This window comes from Loxodonta africana, chromosome 2 (assembly GCF_030014295.1).
Source record: "Loxodonta africana isolate mLoxAfr1 chromosome 2, mLoxAfr1.hap2, whole genome shotgun sequence".
Classification (NCBI taxonomy): domain Eukaryota; kingdom Metazoa; phylum Chordata; class Mammalia; order Proboscidea; family Elephantidae; genus Loxodonta; species Loxodonta africana.
This window is the reverse complement of record NC_087343.1, coordinates 130,797,145-130,811,006: the sequence shown is the minus strand read 5'-3', so window position 1 is coordinate 130,811,006 and position 13,862 is coordinate 130,797,145.

Below are 13,862 nucleotides of genomic sequence, written 5' to 3'. Positions count from 1 at the left end.
TTCAGGCTTGGGGTGTCTAGAAGCCATCATTTCCACCTTGTAGAGAGAACATTTGTTGCAATAAAGGCTACGAGTAGAGAAAAGCAGTGCGATGAGATGTGGATAGGTAAAATTCTGACAATAGGACTGAGCTTTTACTCTACATGCCATTGTACCTGAAGGCAGGACAAACAACCTTGGAATCTTGAAGTGGTATGGATTGATCAATTCAGGCTTATATTTCAAGCACATTCAAATTTAATACCCCTCAGGCTTTTCTTCCTTCCTGTCCTATTTGAGGTTGATTCTAAATTCAAGAATATTACTAACTGTAGGGACAGCCATCTGCCTCCGGGTCTTGCTCTGTCTCCATTCTGTGCTGACCTCCTCCAGATGTGATTTACCACAGTTCTCAGGTATGTTGGCCTCTGACACCTCTGTCTCCAATACTTCAGCTGTGTTGTCTACAGTTCTACTGTGCCTCTGGTAGCTGGTACACACAGGTCAGTCTGTACCTTCCATGCCCCAATCACTCATTACAATCTGCTGGTCTCCTTGTTCCCTCCACACACTTCTTCTGGGCATAGGTCAGAATGCTCTGCACTCTGCACCTCACAACCTTTGCTGCCTTTTTTTTTTTTTTATTAACTTTTATTGAGCTTCAAGTGAACGTTTACAAATCAAGTCAGACTGTCACATATAAGTTTATATACACCTTACGCCTTACTCCCACTTGCTCTCCCCCTAATGAGTCAGCCCTTCCAGTCTCTCCTTTCATGACAATTTTGCCAGCTTCCAACTCTCTCTATCCTCCCATCCCCTCTCCAGACAGGAGATGCCAACACAGTCTCAAGTGTCCACCTGATATAATTAGCTCACTCTTCATCAGCATCTCTCTCCTACCCACTGTCCAGTCCCTTCCATGTCTGATGAGTTGTCTTCAGGGATGGTTCCTGTCCTCTGCCAACAGAAGGTTTGGGGACCATGACCGCCGGGATTCCTCTAGTCTCAGTCAGACCATTAAGTTTGGTCTTTTTATGCAAATTTGAGGTCTGCATCCCACTGATCTCCTGCTCCCTCAGGGGTTCTCTGTTGTGCTCCCTGTCAGGGCAGTCATCGATTGTGGCCAGGCACCAACTAGTTCTTCTGGTCTCAGGATGATGTAGGTCTCTGGTTCATGTGGCCCTTTCTGTCTCTTGGGCTCTTAGTTATCGTGTGACCTTGGTGTTGTTCACTCTCCTTTGCTCCAGGTGGGTTGAGACCAATTGATGCATCTTAGATGGCCACTTGTTAGCATTTAAGATCCCAGACGCCACATTTCAAAGTGGGATGCAGAATGTTTTCATAATAGAATTATTTTGCCAATTGACTTAGAAGTCCCCTTAAACCATGGTCCCCACACCCCCGCCCTTGCTCCGCTGACCTTTGAAGCATTCAGTTTATCCCGGAAACTTCTTTGCTTTTGGTCCAGTCCAATTGAGCTGACCTTCCATGTAGTGAGTATTGTCCTTTCCTTCACCTAAAGCAGTTCTTAGCTACTAATTAATCAGTAAAGAACCCTCTCCCACCCTCCCTCCCCCCTTCATAACCACAAAAGTATGTGTTCTTCTCAGTTTATACTATTTCTCAAGATCTTATAATAGTCGTCTTATACAATATTTGTCCTTTTGCCTCTGACTGATTTCGCTCAGCATAATGCCTTCCAGGTTCCTCCATGTTATGAAATGTTTCACAGATTCGTCACTGTTCTTTATCGATGTGTAGTATTCCCTTGTGTGAATATACCACAGTTTATTTAACCATTCATCCGTTGATGGACTCCTTGGTTGCTTCCAGCTTTTTGCTATTGTAAACAGAGCTGCAATAAACTTGGGTGTGCATATATCTGTTTGTGTGAAGGCTCTTGTTTCTCTAGGGTATATTCCGAGGAGTGGGATTTATGGGTTGTATGGTAGTTCTATTTCTAACTGTTTAAGATAATGCCAGATAGATTTCCAAGGTGGTTGTATCATTTTACATTCCCACCAGCAGTGTATAAGAGATCCAATCTCTCCGCAGCCTCTCCAACATTTATTATTTTGTGTTTTTTGGATTAATGCCAGCCTTGTTGGAGTGAGATGGAATCTCACCGTAGTTTTAATTTGCATTTCTCTAATGGCTAATGATCGAGAGCATTTTCTCATGTATCTGTTAGCTGCCTGAATATCTTCTTTAGTGAAGTGTGTGTTCATATCCTTTGCCTACTTCTTTTTTTTTATTAACTTTTATTGAGCTTCAAGTGAACGTTTACAAATCAAGTCAGACTGTCACATATAAGTTTATATACACCTTACGCCTTACTCCCACTTGCTCTCCCCCTAATGAGTCAGCCCTTCCAGTCTCTCCTTTCGTGACAATTTTGCCAGCTTCCAACTCTCTCTATCCTCCCATCCCCTCTCCAGACAGGAGATGCCAACACAGTCTCAAGTGTCCACCTGATATAATTAGCTCACTCTTCATCAGCATCTCTCTCCTACCCACTGTCCAGTCCTTTTCATGTCTGATGAGTTGTCTTCAGGAATGGTTCCTGTCCTGTGCCAACAGAAGGTTTGGGGACCATGACCGCCGGGATTCCTCTTGTCTCAGTCAGACCATTAAGTATGGTCTTTTTGTGAGAATTTGGGGTCTGCATCCCACTGATCTCCTGCTCCCTCAGGGGTTCTCTGTTGTGCTCCCTGTCAGGGCAGTCATCGATTGTGGCCAGGCACCAACTAGTTCTTCTGGTCTCAGGATGATGTAGGTCTCTGGTTCATGTGGCCCTTTCTGTCTCTTGGGCTCTTAGTTATCGTGTGACCTTGGTGTTGTTCACTCTCCTTTGCTCCAGGTGGGTTGAGACCAACTGATGCATCTTAGTTGGCCGCTTGTTAGCATTTAAGATCCCAGACGCCACATTTCAAAGTGGGATGCAGAATGTTTTCATAATAATAGAATTATTTTGCCAATTGACTTAGAAGTCCCCTTAAACCATGGTCCCCACACCCCCGCCCTTGCTCCGCTGACCTTTGAAGCATTCAGTTTATCCCGGAAACTTCTTTGCTTTTGGTGCAGTCCAGTTGAGCTGACCTTCCATGTATTGAGTATTGTCCTTCCCTTCACCTAAAGCAGTTCTTAGCTACTAATTAATCAGTAAAAAACCCTCTCCCACCCTCCGTCCCTCCCCACCTCGTAACCACAAAAGTATGTGTTCTTCTCAGTTCATACTATTTCTCAAGATCTTATAATAGTGGTCTTATACAATATTTGTCCTTTTGCCTCTAATTTCGCTCAGCATAATGCCTTCCAGGTTCCTCCATGTTATGAAATGTTTCACAGATTCGTCACTGTTTTTTATCGATGCGTAGTATTCCATTGTGTGACTATACCACAATTTATTTAAGTATTCATCCGCTGAAGGACACCTTGGTTGCTTCCAGCTTTTTGCTATTGGAAACAGAGCTGCAATACACATGGGTGTGCATATATATGTGGTTGTGTGAACTTTGCCCACTTCTTGATTGGGTTGTTCGTCTTTTTGTGGTTGAGTTTTGACAGAATCATATAGATTTTAGAGAACAGGCGCTGGTCGGAGATGTCATAGCTGAAAATTCTTTCCCAGTCTGTAGGTGGTCTTTTTACTCTTTTGGTGAAGTTTTTAGATGAGCATAGGTGTTTGATTTTTAGGAGCTCCCAGTTATCTGCTTTCTCTTCATCATTTTCGGTAATGTTTTGTATTCTGTTTATGCCTTGTATTAGGGCTCCTAAGGTTGTCCCTATTTTTTCTTCCATGATCTTTATCGTTTTAGTCTTTATGTTTAGGTCTTTGATCCACTTGGAGTTAGTTTTTGTGCATGGTGTGAGGTATGGGTCCTGTTTCATTTTTTTGCAAATGGATATCCAGTTATGACAGCACCATTTGTTAAAAAGACTATCTTTTCTCCTATTAACTGACACTGGGCCTTTGTCAAATATCAGCTGCTCATATGTGGGTGGATTTATATCTGGGTTCTCAATTCTGTTCCACTGGTCTATGTGTCTGTTCTTGTACCAGTACCAGGCTGTTTTGACTACTGTGGCTGTATAATAGGTTCTGAAATCAGGTAGACTGAGGCCTCCCACTTTCTTCTTCTTTTTCAGTAATGCTTTGCTTATCCGAGGCTTCTTTCCCTTCCATATGAAGTTGGTGATTTGTTTCTCTATCACCTTAAAAAATGACATTGGAATTTGGATCGGAAGTGCATTGTATGTATAGATGGCTTTGGTAGAATAGACATTTTTACTATGTTAAGTCTTCCTATCCATGAGCAAGGTATATTTTACCACTTAAGTACATCTTTTTTAATTTCTTGAAGTAGTGCTTTGTAGTTTTCTTTGTATAGGTCTTTTACATGTTTGGTAAGATTTATTACTAAGTATTTTATCTTCTTTGGGGCTACTGTGAATGGTATTGATTTGGTTATTTCCTCTTCGATGTTCTTTTTGTTGATGTAGAGGAATCCAAGTGATTTTTGTATGTTTATCTTATAACCTGAGCCTCTGCCAAACTCTTCTATTAGTTTCAGTAGTTTTCTGGAGGATTCCTTAGGGTTTTCTGTGTATAAGATCATGCCATCTGCAAATAGAGATAATTTTACTTCCTCCTTGCCAATCCGGATGCCCTTTATTTCTTTGTCTAGCCTAATTGCCCTGGCTAGGACTTCTAGCACGATGTTGAATAAGAGCGGTGATAAAGGGCATCCTTGTCTGGGTCCCGTTCTCAAGGGAAATGCTTTCAGGCTCTCTCCATTTAGAGTGATGTTGGCTGTTGGCTTTGTATAAAAAAAAAAAAAAATGTATAGATGCCCTTTATTATGTTGAGGAATTTTCCTTCAATTCCTATTTTGGTGAGAGTTTTTATCATGAATGGGTGTTGGACTTTGTCAAATGCCTTTTCTGCATCAATTGATAAGATCATGTGGTTTTTGTCTTTTGTTTTATTTATATGGTGGATTACATTAATGGTTTTTCTAATATTAAACCAGCCTTGCATACCTGGTATAAATCCCACTTGGTCGTGGTGAATTATTTTTTTGATATCTTGTTGAATTCTATTGGCTAGAATTTTGCTGAGGATTTTTGCATCTATGTTCATGAGGGATATAGGTGTGTAATTTTCTTTTTTTGTGATGTCTTTACCTGGTTTTGGTATCAGTGAGATGGTGGCTTCATAGAATGAGTTAGGTAGTATTCCGTAGTTTTCTATGCTTTGAAATACCTTTAGTAGTAGTGGTGTTAACTCTTCTCTGAAAGTTTGGTAGAACTCTGCAGTATAGCCATCCAGGCCAGGGCTTTTTTTCGTTGGGAGTTTTTTGATTACCGTTTCAATCTCTTTTTTTGTTATGGGTCTATTTAGTTGTTCTACTTCTGATTGTGTTAGTTTAAGTAGGTAGTGTTTTTCCAGGAATTCATCCATTTCTTCTAGGTTTGCAAATTTGTTAGAGTACAATTTTTCGTAATAATCTGATATGATTCTTTTGATTTCAGTTGGGTCTGTTGTGATGTGGCCCATCTCGTTTCTTATTTGGGTTATTTGTTTCCTTTTCTGTATTTCTTTAGTCAGTCTAGCCAATGGTTTATCAATTTTGTTAATTTTTTCAAAGAACCAGCTTTTGGCTTTGTTAATTCTTTCAATTGTTTTTCTGTTCTCTAATTCATTTCGTTCAGCTCTAATTTTTATTATTTGTTTTCTTCTGGTGCCTGATGGATTCTTTTGTTGCTCACTTTCTATTTGTTCAAGTTGTAGGGACAGTTCTCTGATTTTGGCTCTTTCTTCTTTTTGTATGTGTGCATTTATCAATATAAATTGGCCTCTGAGCACTGCTTTTGCTGTGTCCCAGAGGTTTTGATAGGAAGTATTTTCATTCTCGTTGCATTCTATGAATGTCCTTATTCCCTCCTTGATGTCTTCTATAACCCAGTCTTTTTTCAGGAGGGTATTGTTCAGTTTCCAAGTATTTGATTTTTTTTCCCTAATTTTTCTGTTATTGATTTCCACTTTTATGGCCTTGTGGTCTGAGAAGATGCTTTGTAATATTTTGTTGTTTTGGATTCTGCAAAGGTTTGTTTTATGACCTAATATGTCGTCTATTCTAGAGAATGTTCCATGTGCGCTAGAAAAAAAAGTATACTTTGCAGCAGTTGGGTGGAGAGTTCTGTATAAGTCAATGAGGTCAAGTTGGTTGATTGTTGTAATTAGGTCTTCCGTGTCTCTATTGAGCTTCTTACTGGATGTCCTGTCCTTCTCCGAAAGTGGTGTGTTGAAGTCTCCTACTATAATTGTGGAGGTGTCTATCTCACTTTTCAGTTCTGTTAAAATTTGATTTATGTATCTTGCAGCCCTGTCATTGGGTGCATAAATATTTAACATGGTTATATCTTCCTGGTCAATTGTTCCTTTTATTATTATGTAGTGTCCTTCTTTATCCTTTGTGGTGGATTTAAGTTTAAAGTCTATTTTTTCAGAAATTAATATTGCTACTTCTCTTCTTTTTTGCTTATTGTTTGCTTGATATATTTGTTTCCATCCTTTGAGTTTTAGTTTGTTTGGGTCTCTAAGTCTAAGGTGTGTCTCTTGTAGGCAGCATATAGACGGATCGTGTTTCTTTATGCAGTCTGAGACTCTCTGTCTCTTTATTGGTGCATTTAGTCCATTTACATTCAGGGTAATTATAGATAAATAAGTGTTTAGTGTTGTCATTTTGATGCCTTTTTATGTGTGTTGTTGGCAATTTCATTTTTCCACATACTTTTTTGTGCTGAGACGTTTTTCTTTGTAAATTGTGTGTTCCTCATTTTCGTAGTATTTGACTTTATGTTTGCTGAGTTGTTACATTTTTTTTGGTTTTTATTTTGAGTTATGGAGTTGTTATACCTCTTTGTGGTTACCTTAATATTTACCCCTATTTTTCTAAGTAAAAACCTAACTTGTATTGTCCTATATCGCCTTGTATCCCTCTCCATATGGCAGTTCTATTGTCCTATATCGCCTTGTATCCCTCTCCATATGGCAGTTCTATGCCACCTGTATTTAGTCCCTCTTTTTGATTATTGTGATCTTTTACATATTGACTTCAATGATTCCCTGTTTTGAGCATTTTTTCATTAATCTTAATTTGTTTTTGTGATTCCCCTATTTGAGTTGTTATCAGGATGTTCTGTTCTGTGACCTTGTGTTGTGCTGGTATCTGATATTATTGGTTTTCTGACCAAATAATTTCCTTTAGAATTTCTTGTAGCTTTGGTTTGGGTTTTGCAAATTCTCTAAGCTTGTGTTTATCTGTAAATATCTTAATTTCGCCTTCATATTTCAGAGAGAATTTTGCTGGATATATGATCCTTGGCTGGCAGTTTTTCTCCTTCAGTGTTCTGTATATGTCATCGCATTCCCTTCTTGCCTACATGGTTTCTGCTGAGTAGTCTGAACTTATTCTTATTGATTTGCCCTTGAAGGAGACCTTTCTTTTCTCCCTGGCTTCTTTTAAAATTTTCTCTTTATCTTTGGTTGTGGCAAGTTTGATGATAATATGTCTTGGCGTTTTTCTTTTTGGATCAATCTTAAATGGGGTTCGATGAGCGTCTTGGATAGATATCCTTTCGTCTTTCATGATGTCAGGGAAGTTTTCTGTCAGGAGATCTTCAACTATTTTCTTTGTGTTTTCTGTCCTCCCTTCCTGTTCTGGGACTCCAATCACACGCAAGTTATCCTTCTTCATAGAGTCCCACATGATTCTTAGGGTTTCTTCATTTTTTTAAATTCTTTCATCTGATTTTTTTTCAGCTATGTTGGTGTTAATTCCCTGGTCCTCCAGGTGTCCCAGTCTGCATTCTAATTGCTCGAGTCTGCTCCTCTGACTTTCTATTGCGTTGTCTAATTCTGTAATTTTATTGTTAATCTTTGGGATTTCTGCATGCTCTCTATGGATTCTTGCAACTTATTAATTTTTCCACTATGTTCTTGAATAATCTTTTTGAGTTCTTCAACTGTTTTATCAGTGTGTTCCTTGGCTTTTTCTGAAGTTTGCCTTATTTCATTTCTGAGGTCATCCCTGATGTCTTGAAGCATTCTGTAAATTAGTTTTTTATATTCTGTATCTGATGATTCCAGGATTGTATCTTCATTTGGGAAAGATTTTGATTCTTTTGTTTGGGGGGTTGTAGAAGCTGTCATGGTCTGCTTCTTTATGCGGTTTGATATCGACTGCTGTCTCCGAGCCATTACTAAGATATAGTAGTGATTTGTTCTATATTTGCTCACTGAGTCTTATCTTGTTTTGTTTTCTTTCAATATACGTGGATGGGCCACTAGATTGTGCTGTCTTGTTTGTTGTAGCCTTTGACTTACTTATGACCTATTACCAGCTGGTTTGGGCTGTGGCCAGATATATATGCCTGAGTCTATTCACTATTCTTGGGTAGAATCTGATTTTGGGTCATCAAGTGTGTGCTGCACCCTATCACCTATCCACCTCAAGAAGTAGTGGTGATAGTTGTGTGCACCAGATTCTATTAGCAGCTGCGGTTCACACTCCGGGGGGGTAGGATGCTGAGAGGCTTCCCCCAAGTGTCAGTGAGGTAGGTGTGTCTCTATTCCTATAGCACCTTGGTGGGAGGGCTCTGCAGCTGTACCTTAGGCCCCCAGTGCAAGTACCTCTACTGATTGGTAGGTGTCACCCTCCTTAGACCCCTAAGGCAAGAGACTAGGTGGTCTGGGGGGAGCTTCAGCCCTCAGTTCCCTGTTGTGGGTCAGTTAGGGCTCTGTTGAATAAGCAGAGATATCAGACCTGGGAAACTTGTTTTTCCAGTAAATCCGCTAAAAAAAAAAAACGCTGCCATCTTTTTGAGGCTGCAACTGCCATGGTTCTAGAGAAGGCTGCTCTTGGATTCCGCTCTGCTGCACCAAGGTGGAGAGAACACGGGGCAATTCTGTGTGGCACAAACCATCTCTACTCTCGGATCTAACCTCTACCCCCAACTTAGCCAGGGGTGGGACACGGAACCATGGCCCTTCAGTGCATCTGGCTTCAAACTCTCCTTCCTTCCCCAGCTAGGAGGGTTTGATTGAGCTTAGGAGTGGTAGCGTTGGGAAGATGGGGTGGAAGGAACTGTTTCAGCCAGACAGGCTTTCTTTTCATGTATCTGCCCCACAGCTATTTGTCTTTGTTATCTAGCGCTGCTGTAAAAGAAATACCATGAATGGATGCCTTTAAAAACAGAAGTTTATTCTCTCACAGTTTAGGAGGCTAGAAGTCTGAATTCAGGTTGCCAGCTCCTGGGGAAGGCTTTCTCTCTCTGTCAGTTGTGGGGAAAGGTCCTTGCCATCAATCTTCCCCTGGTCTAGGAGCTTCTCAGTTCAGGGACCCTCGGTTCAAAGGCCGTGCTCTGTCCCTGATGCTTCTTGCTGGGAATGATGGCCTAGACAAATTAATATACATTTTGGGGGGACACAATCCAACCCATAACACTATTGAATGCAGAAGCTAAGAATGTGCCCGGTAAGAATGGCACCCCAAAGTTGTGGTAATGAGGAAGAAGAAAGAATTCACTGATACCCTGGTTGAAAATTCTTTTATTCCACCACATCAGATATCCAAATATTGTATTTTCCTTTTCCTCCACTGTCCTGTACTCAGCTGCCCTTACCTTTTTAGGTCAACTCAAAAGACCAAGTCTTACGGGGGAATTTCAACCAAAATGAAAGAGGAGTGGTGGTGGTGAAGATATTTTAGGTGAGAAAATTCTTGCTTATGTAATCAAAGAATTAAATTAATAATAAATTAGAGTTATTGGGTAGGAAGAACTTTGAGCTAGATCAGTGCCAATCAGACTAGAATAGCTGAATTATCTATCAGCCTTGACACCAGTCTTTATTATTTTTAACCACTCAAAAGGCAAAAATGCCACATATAGGGTGAGGAGGCATACCAGTGTAAGACAAAAAACTATTAAAAACCAGATACACAAAACTATCTTAAGAAATGCTTTTAAAAATAATTAAAAAAAAAGTATTGCAGTGTTAATATATTTTGGCATAAAATAAGACTAAAATGGAAGAGTTCAAATTTGCTTTCTCTTTTTGACTGAGCCATAGGCTATCAGTGAGGTGGAATCACTGAGTTAAAAAGAAAGAACTCCACCAATTCCACTATTGTCAAATGTTCAGATCTTAACAAGCAAACATATTTGAAAATTTGAGCAGTATATAAACTTTTAGGTTGCTGTGCTATAAGAACAATCCTATTAAAGATGATAGATATATCTTTAAATTGCCCTAAGTCTTTAAATTGCCTTAGCTCTTTTTAAAACACAAAAATCAAAATCAGAGTATGTCAAATAGAAACAATGTGGCCCAGTAGAGGACCATGTAATTAATTTATTTCCTCATTCATCCACTCAGCAAACATATATTGAACAGGTACCACTTAGCAATTTTTTTTTTTTTTCATTTTGTATGGCAGCCTTAGCTAGTCCATTTGTTTGCACTGAATGCTCAGCTATCTGCCAGCTGTCACTCCTTTCCCCTGGCACAAAGCCGGGTTACTGCTAGCTCTCAGTCTCTTCTCCTCCTTTTCCTGCCTCCCCACCTCCATCCTAGGCTGGGCCCCTTCTGCACAGAGTTCTTGGATATCCTGTATTTTTCTGCCCTAGAGTCTTTCCCAGTTTCTTCCCTGCACTCCCCCAAAGGATCCCTGGTGAACTTCCTTGGACCTGACCTGAGAAGCTGAAGTCTGTTGTTTTTTTGGCTTCTTTCCTGTCAATCCTGGTCCCTGAGGCTAACTCCTATTGCCACCCCTTTTTTTTATTACTGTCTTTAATAAGTTCCCCCCCGCCCCCGCTATGGTGTTCTATATATGAACTTCCAAAGTTATTCCATTCCCAGACAGGATCACTCTTGGATTTTTACATGCCTAAATTAGACCCTCAATGAGATGGACTGGCACAGTGGCTGCTACAATGGGCTCAAACATAGCAACACTTGTGAGGATGGTACAGGACGGGACATTTTGTTCTATTACATATAGGGTTGCTATGAGTTGGAACCGACTAGACATCACCTAACGACAACAATAACAACAGATTAGACTACACCCACCATATCCCTTGGGGATTTGTCGGCTTTTGGGAGAGCATCATCTCTTTGTGTTCTACTCCCTGCCCCAACCCCAGTAGCTTTCTCCCCTTTCTCTGGTTCAGTTTCCTGAACCACTCCTTTCTTGACAGCTTACTCGAATATGTGCTCAAATGAAAATTGACCTTAATTTGTATTGACCAAATGACACACAGAAAGTAGGGCAAATATCAAATAAGCACTCAATAAGTAGTGAGGTAGCTGTGTATCACAGGAGTATGAAAGACAGAAATGATGGCAGGGTACGTTGAGGCTTGGTGGGGGATATATATGGCCTAACCAATAACCAGAACATGTGCCCTTACTAGTAAGAGGATTTGTAGGAAAAACAAGGCTGAATGGTTAAAATTATAATTGGCCTAGTAAATTCAGGAAGTTTTGCCACCAAACTTATATAGTTACTTCTCTTCTAATTCATGGCGGAAAACTTCAGAGGTGATGGGATTTCAGGAATTATTTGAATGAAAAGTGCTGGACAAACTTAGTACGAAAAAGCAACAAAGACACAGGGCCACCAGGTAAAGAGTTAATCAAAAACCAAACCCATTGCCATAGAGTAACCCTGTAGGACAGAGTAGATCTGCCCCATAGGGATTCCAAGGAGTGGACTTAAAGTGCCTACTTTTTGGTTAGCAGCTGTAGCTCTTAACCACTGTACCACCAGGGCTCCAAGTAAAGAGTTAGGCATGGGAAAAGTCCAGAGAATAAAAGAAGTACATTTAGTAAAGTATCTGACCAAAATTTTGTACAATGTCTAATTCTAAGGCTAAGGGATTTTCCATTCTTTTTGGGTTTTTTTAATTTTTATTTTTTATGATTGTAGACGGAAACCCTGGTGGCATAGTGGTTAAGTGCTATGGCTGCTAACCAAGAGGTGGGCAGTTCAAATCCGCCAGGCATTCCTTGGAAACCCTATGGGGTAGTTCTACCCTGTCCGATGGGGTCGCTATGAGTCGGAATCGACTTGACGGTAGGGGTTTTTTTTTTTTTTGGATTACGATTATAGACATGGGATTACTCTTAGTAAGAGTTACTACTCAAATATTGCTGGTATTTGAATATGGGTGGCATAGCTTCCAGCATCACAGCAACGTGCACGCCCCCACAGTATGACAAACTGACAGACACGTGGGGGAGTCTCCACATATTAACACATTACACTTATTATTTTATTTAATCCTTACAAAAAACCTTTGCAAGGTAAGAATCATTCCCATTTTTGTATGAGGAAACCAAGGAATCTCCCCAAAGTTATACAGCTGTCAACAGCAAATCCTTAAGTGTCTGACTCCAATGTATTTGTTGTTTCAGATATCAGGTATAACAGAATATGATGTGAGTGGTGGTGCAGTGGTTAAGAGTTGGGCCGTTCAAATCCACCAGCAGCTCCTTGGAAACCCTATGGGACAGTTCTGCTCTGTCCTAGAGGATCACTGTGAGTTGGAATCGACAGGATGGCAATGCGTTTGGTTTTTAACGGGTTATCCTAAAACAAATTGAGATTTAGGGACTCTATCAAAAGAAACTTCATGGGATTGAGAGCAGTAGAGATCATGGCTTAACTCACTTCACACATAGTCTTAAAACTTCAAAAATAAACAGAAAATAATTTTAAAGGACAATATCCAAGTGTTTTTTAAAAGTCTGAGGTAAAAGGGAGTAAGGAATAAAAACCATACCTTCAATTTAATAGAAGGGCTTCTGTGGGATGAGAGCAGATTTACATCAGATGTTGATTCCACCAGCCTCACCCAACACGCACCTTCTAGACCTCATTTCTTTATCATTTGGATTTTTAAGATCCCTTTACATTATTAAAACCATCTGAATATTTAAGTACTTACAAATTCCTCGATGACAACTTAAAATGGAAGCTTTGTCAACTCATTCTAGAGGAGCGCAAGCAAGGAGGTACCTTTAGATAACAGGATAGGAAATAGAACAATAAGTACAATTATTCACAAAGTGCCAGAAATTCCCCGAGGCTGAATATCCAGCCCAGTGGCCTTCACTGCTTCTTATGTGCACGTCATGATTAATAAAGAACATCCTGGCCTCTATTTCTGCCATTATTAATGTAACTGACATGTAATTACAAACGTCTTCCTAACAGGTTGTGAGGTGGCGATCTGGGTTATAGTTAAGGGCCAAATCGCCTGGGTTCAAATGTGTCCTGTCGCCCGCTGGGCAGCTTTAAATAATTTGTAACCTTTCTTCATCTGTAAAGTGGAAATCAAGTTCCGTCACCACAGCGCTGTAAGGACGAACAGTCCACGAAAAGCACCGAGCACAGAACAAGACACAAAGTACCCAGTAAACGTTAGCCTAAAAAGTTAAACTTTTCAAAGGGATTCACTGAACAGAACGAGTTGTCAGTTACAACTTGGACAAGACTTTTTTTGAAACAAAAAGTCATTTCAAGTTTTCACAAGTTCATGTTTTTATGCATCTAATTTTCATGAAGTATGACAATTAGCAGCTTGCGCTTCTATTTACTGTCGTATGTTAATGCTATCATCTGTGAGCTGTCGATTTTACAAACCCCCTAAATTGTAAGAAACTGACAGATCAGGGAACACCAATCAGCACTGGTAACCGATAATTTAAAATCAGCGTTTCTAGATTCTCTTTTGTATTTACCTGTCGGTTTCAAGACACACGTATTTCAATTTCAAGGGCAGGGATGTTTAGTACACGTTTTTCC